The following is a 9052-nucleotide window of genomic DNA, read 5'->3' on the forward strand; positions in this document are numbered from 1 at the left end:
CGCGGCCATTGGTCCGCACCACGTTGGGCTCCCATTGGTTGCAGAATGAGAGCGAAGCGCCAGGGGACTATCCGGCCGATTTCGGGCCCCTGACTGGCGCCAGAGGAGCTGCGGGCGCTGCGGGCGGAATCGCGTGGGGGCGGGGCGGTGCCAGGCCTTCAAGGTCAAACCGCTCCCGGGTGCCGTTACGACCCGCGCTCAAGTGCGCGACCCAGATCCCGAACGCTTGGCCCCAGGACTGGCGGCCCTGGCGCGGAGAGCCGTATTCCCGCGGGATCTCGTAGTGGGCGTGAGTCCGAGCGGACTTGGGCTGGGCATCCCCGGGCGCGGTCCGTGTGCCTCTCCGGGAAGTTGTTGCGACATGCCGGGCGGATCCCGCCTGGGAGGATCGCGGCGGCCCGTTAGGCCCCACTTGGGTCTGGAGTGTTGAGCCCTCAGGCCGCCAGCGGACTCCGGAGGACTCTGTGCCCCTCGGGTCCCCGCGCCCCGCACCCGGCCTTGGACCCAATGCCGCTCGGTAAACCAGGCAGTGGTTGAATGAATGAGTTCTCCCGGGTCCCTTCGTCGCTGGGCCCTGCGCCAGCCGGAGAGCCGGAGGCGGGGAAGGGAGATGTCGAAATGGGGCGGGATGATTCAGAGATGACGACAGGTGGAGAGGTCGGACTGGCGGGAGGGGCTGCAGCAGGGAAAGTATGGCAGTTACTGGGATTCTCGGTGTTCAGCTTGCCCTGGGTCTGAAACAGCAGCGCCTTGCCCCCGAGCTGACTCGCGAGAGCCCCGCCGCCTGCAGAGGATTGCCTTTTGTTATACGACCGTTGTCCCTCCCTGTCGGGTCAGCTGGAGTCTTGAGAGGGGCACTCCGGCTGTACAACAACGCCAGCGATCCCCAGCCGTCAGGGCCCCAGCGTTGCACAAGGGCGCGTGCTTCTTGGAGACGCCGGGGAGCTGCGCTAGAGCTCCAGCCTGGCTGAGAGACTTTCATGCTTCCCATTCCGTCTTTCCCTCCTCGGCCTCTCTTGCCTGGAACTTGTTTGCATAAGACCCCTCGCTGTTTCCAGCTCCGTATCTAATACCTATTTTTTAAATTTGACCAGAGACGATGAGGCAGTTAAGAACTTTTTCTGGGCTTCGGGTGTGTTTCACCTTTTAAAAAGAAAGTGTATCTCTTCCTCTTCAGTGTTTAACCTTAGTATCACGACTTTTTGGAAAATAATAAAGCTACAAAACTCCCCTCCTTCTGTCCCCTGTGCATACAGAATTTTGCATATCATCTCCGAGCTTTAGAGACCCTGAAAGTGGTTGATGAACTCCCTTGACCATTAACCTCAAGTAAAGAACGTCTCCCCTGTAGCTTGTTCCGTCAAACCCTATTCTCGAGCTCGTTTCCCTACCCACTCAATCCTGCCAGAGCATCAAACCTTTTTCCTGCCACTTAACACCAGTAATGACCTATACCTGCTATGTCCTTCCTTTCGTATAGTCTTACATTTTCACGCCATTCGGTAGTCACAAAGGACCTTTTCAAGTCAAACTTACTTCTACTTTTCTTTACTGAGAGATATTACTTGCCACTTAGTGACCCATCCTAGCTTCAGGAATTACTCTACCTTTTACACTTCTCGGTCTCACGCTTCTCTGGCCATTGTGGTGAAACATTCCTAAAAGTTTCATTCTTCCTGTTGTCTAATACCTCAGAGAACTTTGCCATTCCACTGTTTTCCTCATTGGAACCCTATCTCTGTTTCCCTTATCGCGTTCTCTCTCTCTTTCTTTCTCTCTAATGATACAGCCACTCTGGAAACATCTGCAACCTTTTCTTTTTTAGAGAGATTTTAACTATAGGGTGCACGCTCTTGCTGGAGAGACAGAGAAAATGAGAAATCACCTCCCAGGAAGGTTGGCCACTCTGTAATCCCTTCTCCATTCTCTCAGGATTTGGGGCATGCACACACATGTGACTAGCATGAGTTTTAAGTTGCTGGGCCCAGGACTTGAACTGTAGTTGGCCATGTGGGAGTCCAGCGCCTTAACCACAACAGCACCTGATGGCCCCTATTTTCATTTAACAACAACAACAACAAAAAAAAACATTTATTTTGGGGCCAGCAGGTGGTGTGATGATTAAATTACTGGATCCCACATGGCATGTTCTGTAGTTTGAGTCCCCAGACCTCGTGGCCTAAAAAACACACAGCGCATGTGCGTTGCATGTGTGTGTGTGTGTGTGTGTGTGTGTGTGTGTGTGAGTGTTCCCAAAATCCTGAAAAGAGAAAAGGGGAGGAGGGCTTGTGGCATGGCCATCTCCCCTGGGATGTGATTTCTCACTTTCCCTCTCTCTCTCCCTCTGTCTCCATCTCTCTCTGGCAAGTGCATGTATTCTATGGCAAAAAATCTTTTAAAAAATATTTCTTCCATGAGCAAGTGGGGGAGAGAGAGAGAAAGACAACAACTCCAGCAGGGTCTTGACACTGATCCACCCCCAGCTTCAGCCAGCTTAGATCATGGGAATGTGCATCCCAGCCTACTCAGGAAGGTCTTGGACTTGAACTGGGTACCCTTCCATGTTTTGGACTATCTTACAGAGCATCTTGCTTTACCATTGTGCCACTGTCTGGTCCCAACCCCCCACATACTTTTTAACTGTCATTTCTTTGGTTATATTCATTTGGCAAATGCTTATTGAGAACCAACTCCATGCCTGACTCTTAAAACTGGGGATACACAATAGAGTTTGTGTTATCAGGGAGCTTTCTTACTTTTTTTTTTTTTTTTTTTAATTTGCTGTAGGGCACATGTACTCACCAGAGAAGGACAGTTGACAGAGAGCGAGAGAGAAAGAAGGAAATTGAGAAACCACTTCTTGAGGGGATGACCATCCCGCAATTTCTTCTTCATTCTCCTCTCCTCCATTCTCCTCTCGGGCTTTTGGGCATGCATGCATATACTCCTGGTGTGATTTAAAAGCCACTGGGTCTGGGACTGGAACCACAAAGTCAGCTATTTGGGATCCAGGCGCCTTAACCTCCATGCCACCTGCTGGCCCCTAGAGCATACTTTTTAACAGAGGTGGAGATGGACGATAGAGAAGCAAGAATATCAGAGAACTCTAGTGCTGTGCTAATGCTTGACATAGGGCTATGTGATATAGTGTAACCGGGTGGTTACATTGACGTGGCTATGGAAGGCCTTTGAGGAGATGGTACTTACATTGTTTTGAATGGCAGGCAGGAGTCAGTCATGACTGATCTGGAGAAGGGCATTCAAGTAGAAGAAATAAGTACAAGTATAAGGTGAGACAGAAGGCCAGCGTGGCTGGAACATGGTGAGGGGGAGGTGGTAGATGATGAGGCTGGAAAGAGAGGCAAGGGCAAATATCCACTTTAATATCTGTCTGCATGTGTTCATTCCAAAGTCAGTACTTCCATTCTCCACCCCAACCAATTCCTCTTAAAATTCCTTTTTCTACAAGAATCATTATTTGTCCAGTTACTCTGAAGTTGAAGTCTTCCTTGACTACCGTTGGAGTAATTATTACTCTAAAATGTTTCTTTTATTCATGCTGTCCCTTTTCTTCCCACTGATATTATATGATCTTTAAAATTCATGGAAAAATTTATGAAAAAGCCATAGATTTAAAGAATTTTTTACATCAAAATTCATATTTTAATTCCAATTTTCCTCAAACTTCCTCTGAATTCGATAACATCTATATTGTAATGACTCCTTGAAAGGCTTTCTTCATTTTTTTTTAAATTATTTATTCCATTTTATTATTATGTTAAAATTTGACCAGAGAGAAAGGGAAAGTGAGAAAGAAAGCTGCCAAGTCTGAGTCTTGAACCATGGTTGGCCATGTGGGAGTCCAGCATCTCAACCACTACACCATCTGCCATCCCCAGGATTGTTCTTTTTTTTTTTTTTTTAATTTTTTAAAGAAAAATGTTCTATTATTTATTTTTCAACTTTAATTCACTAGAGAAAGGGAACGTGAGAAAGCAAGCCACCAGGTCCAGTATTCAAACTGTGGTTGACTATGTGGGAGTCTACCCCTTTAATCGCCACACCACCTGCAGGTCTACATAGGTAAGGCTGGTCCAGCTAATGGTGTGGTGCAGTGGTTAGGGTGGCTGGATCCCAGGCGGCCTATTGCACCATTCTCGTTCTGGACCCTGTGACTTGAAATATGCCAGACACATGTGCATGTGTGCCCAGAATCCTGAAAGGAGGGAGACATACATGACCATTCCTCTTGGGAGGGGGTGCTTTCTTATTTTTTATCTCTCCCTCTTTCTCTGTCTCTCTCTAGCAAGTGCACATGCCTTCTAGGAAATTAAACAAAAGAAAAGATATGGCCATGTGATTTGCATTGGCTACCAAAATATCACATATTTCCTTCGCCTGCTCCATGACTAGTGTCAAACAGCAGGTCTCCTTTAAACTGGGGCCCTGGTGAGGATGACACAAAGTACAGTCCTCTACTTGCTATCTCCTTCTCCCAGGTGAGCTTTCAATGAGTGAGAAATCTTTAGGATACTGAGCTTTGGGGCCAGCAGGTGGTGTGATGGTTAAGGGCACTGGACTCCCCATAGCCGACCGCAGTTTGAGTCCCAGACCTGTTGGCTTGCTTTCTCACTTTCTCTTTTTTTCTCTCTCTCTCCCTCTCTGGTCAAATTAAAATAAATAAAGCTAAATAAAATAATTACTAAAAAAAAAAAGATACTGAGTTTTTAGAAGCAGCAGGTGGCGTAGTGGTTAATGTGCTGGACTCCCACATGGCTGACCATCATTCAAGTTCCGGACCTGGAGGACTGCTTTCTTACTTTTTCTCTGTCTCTTTCTCATTCTCCAAGTTTAAAAAAAAAAAAAAAAAAAAAAAAAAAGATAATGATGAATAAAATAAAATAATAATTTTTAAAAATTGAACTTTTAGAATTATTCCAGATCATAGCATAAACTAACCCAGCACTTCTCAGACTTTTATGTAATATTAAATGATGTTACATGGGCTAGCCAGTGTCCTGGTGTTTAAGACACTGGATTCCACAGGTCAATTGCACAGTCTGAATCCTGGATCTGGTGGCTTGAAAAAATACACCAGGAACATGTGCGTGCATGCCTAGAATCCCAAAAGAAAGAGAAGGGATCACAGTATGACCATTCCCCATGGGGGATACTTTCTCACTTCCCCATTCTCTCTCTCTCTGTCTCTGAGTATACATGCCCTCCAGCAAATTTTAAATAAAGAAGTCACCTGGGGACCAGCAATTGGCATAATGGTTATGTCACTGGACTCAAATGTAGTGTTGGCATAATGGCTATGTCACTGGACTCAATTGTAGTTGCAGTTTGAATCCTGGACCCGGTGGCTTAAACTCACACCGGACACGTTTGTGTGAGTGCCCACCCAAGATCCCAAGAGGAGAATGGCGGAGAAAGGATTGTGGCATGGCCATCCACCCAGGGGGGGATTTCTCGCTTTCTGTCTCTCTTTCTGGCGAGCACACATGCCCTATAGCAAAAACCTGACAAGATAAAGAAAGAAAGAAAGAAGTCACCTGAAGAATTTTTTTTAAATGCAGATTATAATTCTGTAGAGCCTGAAATTCTGTTTTTCTGACGAGTGTCCATGTGATACTGATGCACCTAGACCCTGGACCATACTTTGAATAACAAGGACCTAACCAATCCTGACATTCTGATACACTTTCCTTAGCTGCACACATACCCATACACACTATTCACATCTCCCCAGCACTAAGTCTCCTGAGAAACAAACTAGTAAGCACAGAAATAACTTTATTGGTAATATTCTTTATATAATTTTAATTGTCTGGCTGGCTCCATGGTGCAATGGTAATGCACTGCTCCTTTCTGTCTCTCTGTCTTTCTGGCGAGCACACACGCCCTATAGCAAAAACCTGTCAAGATAAAGAAAGAAGTCACCTGAAGAATTTTTTTTAAATGCAGATTATAATTCTGTAGAGCCTGAAATTCTGTTTTTCTGACGAGTGTCCATGTGATACTGATGCACCTAGACCCTGGACCATACTTTGAATAACAAGGACCTAACCAATCCTGACATTCTGATACACTTTCCTTAGCTGCACACATACCCATACACACTATTCACATCTCCCCAGCACTAAGTCTCCTGAGAAACAAACTAGTAAGCACAGAAATAACTTTATTGGTAATATTCTTTATATAATTTTAATTGTCTGGCTGGCTCCATGGTGCAATGGTAATGCACTGCTCAAGAGAAGCTGGATCCCACATGGTGACTGCAATTCAATCACTGGCTCAGTCAGTCTAAAACACACTAGACGCAAATGCCCAGCATCTGGTGGGCTAAAAGAAAGGGATCAAGGAGTGACCAAATGTGGAGGGTGTTCCTCTTTCTTATATGTGCGTATGTGCATTTTATCCTAATTAAAGGAAAAAAAAGAGAAGAGCTTCTTAAGTCTTTAATAATTTCCTGTAGCTCAGTCATGTACCAGAGAACCTTTCTTTTTTCTTACAGTACCAGGACAATTGTTTTCTATATTCTCCCTTCTGTCCCTTGTCGTTTTCATTTCTATATCCATCTGAGACTGTTGTCTCAATGTAAGTCTCATTTTCTTTATAGAAAAGACCCCAAATATTAGCTTGGGCATATGGCCATGGCTTCTTCCCAGCTAAAGCCCAAATTTCCCCCAGCTTCCCTTGCAACTAGCACTGACTGTGAAACCAAGTTCTAGCTAGAGATATGGGAGTGAAAGTGGTATGTGCAACATCTGGTTTGGACCTTAAAAAGGAAAGGCTATATCTTCCTCTTTGCTGTGTCCCACATGGCTAAGTGAATGTGTGTTCTCATGGGGGTGGGAGAGACATAGATTTGAAAATAAACATAGAAATAGATACACAAGGACATAAAAGTAAAGAAAAATGGGGGGGGTGCAGCAGGTGGTGTGGTGGTTAAGGACACTGGACTCCCACATGACTGACCTAGTGGCTTGCTTTCTCACTTTTCCTCTATCTCTCTCAGTCACTCTCATTCTCTCACTCTGTCCCTCTCTAGTTGAGTTAAACATAAATACATAAATAATTAAAAGTTAAATAAAATCTTTAAAAAAATTAAAAGAAAAGCAGGGATTGGGTGGTCCTGACTCCTCTGATGGAGGCGGCTATGGCTCCAAAGTGTTCCCAGGTTATTCTCTTAAAGGGCAGAAAATGGAGAAAGGAGAAGTGGAATGCAACGCCAGTTTTTTTCAGATGTTAATTGGCTGAAGATGTGAAGATGCCTGGCCCCATGTAGTTCTATATAAGTTTTCTCTGATCTACTTGGGCCAATTCTGATTAATACATGACAATCCTTTAACCTGATACTGCTCTGCAGTTTCAGAACACAGAGGGAGATAGCATATTCACATGTTAATGGCATTCATTGCCCTGCAAATGACTGCCCATGGAACCATGTTTCTGCATGTGTCTAAAGTCGCCATGTTTGTTCATATTTGGGTTGCTCCCTGCACTCTTGCTCATTTTCTCCCTCTAGTCAGCTAGAATACAGACCTAGAAGATGTCAACCATTCTTGGCCATGAGGAAAAGGCAGGGGGCAGAGCAAAAAAGAGAAGAAACGCATGTTTTTTTGTTTGTTTGTTTGTTTGTTTTTTGAGAGGTTTTCACTATAGGGCATGTACACTTGCCAGACAGACAGAGAGAGACAGACAGAAAGCAAGAAATCACCCCCCAGGGGAGATGGTCACGCCACAATCTCTTCTCCTCCATTCTCCTCTTGGGATCTTGGGCATACACGCACACACACCTGGAGTGAGTTTTAAGCCACCGGGTCTGGGACGTGAACCGCGGTCGACTACGTGGGAGTCCAGCGACATAGCCATTACACTAACTGCTGATTCCCGAAACCTATGTTTTTAATTCTGTGGAGCTGCCCGTCACTTTTGGAATATTTGTGCTTGACATGAGAGAGGTTTTTTTTCCCCCCTTTCTTTTGAGAGATTTTTTGCTAAATGGCATGCACACTCGCTGGAGAGAAAGAAACCGAGAGACTGAAAGTGATAAATCACCCCCTGGAGAGGTACCATCCTGAAATCCCTTCTCCTTCATTCTCCTTTTGGGATCTTGGGCACACACACACATACATCCAATGTGAGATTCAAACCACTGGGTCCAGAACTTGAACCACAGTTTACTATGTGAGAGTCCAGTGATGGGACCATTACACCATCCACTGGTCCTGAGAGAGCTTATTTCAGTAATTGCTATTCATCTAAATTTTTGTTATAGTAGTTGAATTTATGTCTTTCCATGTGGGGCAGCCTCAGAATGTCATCTTTCACTGTTGCTCCCTCATTGAACCCTCATAATTCTAATTTTTCCACGAAGAAGTAATAATGTACTACAAGTGGATTGCTCCTTCTCAGTAACAAAGAAGAGCTGGACTGGCCCTGTATCTTAGTGGCTAAGAGCTGGATTCCACATGGCTGATTGTGGTTCAAATCTTGGCCCAGGTGGCTTGACAAACACACCAGGGGTGTGTGTGTGTGTGCCCAAGATCCAAGCAGGATGGACAAGGGATTGTAGCATTGAGGGCTACTTTCTTCCCCTCTCTCTGTCTCTCTCCGATGAGTGCACATACCTTCTAGTGATTAAAAGAAGAAAATAAGAAAAGAGTTGAGTGATAATTCTTTATTTACTCATATCTCAACTTGGACTTCAATTTTATATTATTTCTGGGAGTATAAGGAAAGTACATGCTTATATGTTCTCAAGATTAACATTCTGCCTTCAAGTAAAAGGAAACTATGTCAAACGTACATCTGTATCTTATGCTTCCTAAAATTTATTCATGCCTGTAGTTTAAAAATTTTCACTTTCCTTTGTCAAAAAAATGGCAATATCTTTTCATACCCACTAGGATAACCACTCGTGAGCATGTTGAGAAACTGGAACCCTCAAATACCACTGATGGAAATGTAAAATTATTTGACCACTGTAGAACACAGTTTTGTGGTTCCTGAAAAGTTAAACACAGAATTACCATATGATCCA

This window comes from Tupaia chinensis, unplaced genomic scaffold (genome assembly GCF_000334495.1).
Source record: "Tupaia chinensis unplaced genomic scaffold, TupChi_1.0 Scaffold000539_1, whole genome shotgun sequence".
Lineage (NCBI taxonomy): Eukaryota > Metazoa > Chordata > Mammalia > Scandentia > Tupaiidae > Tupaia > Tupaia belangeri.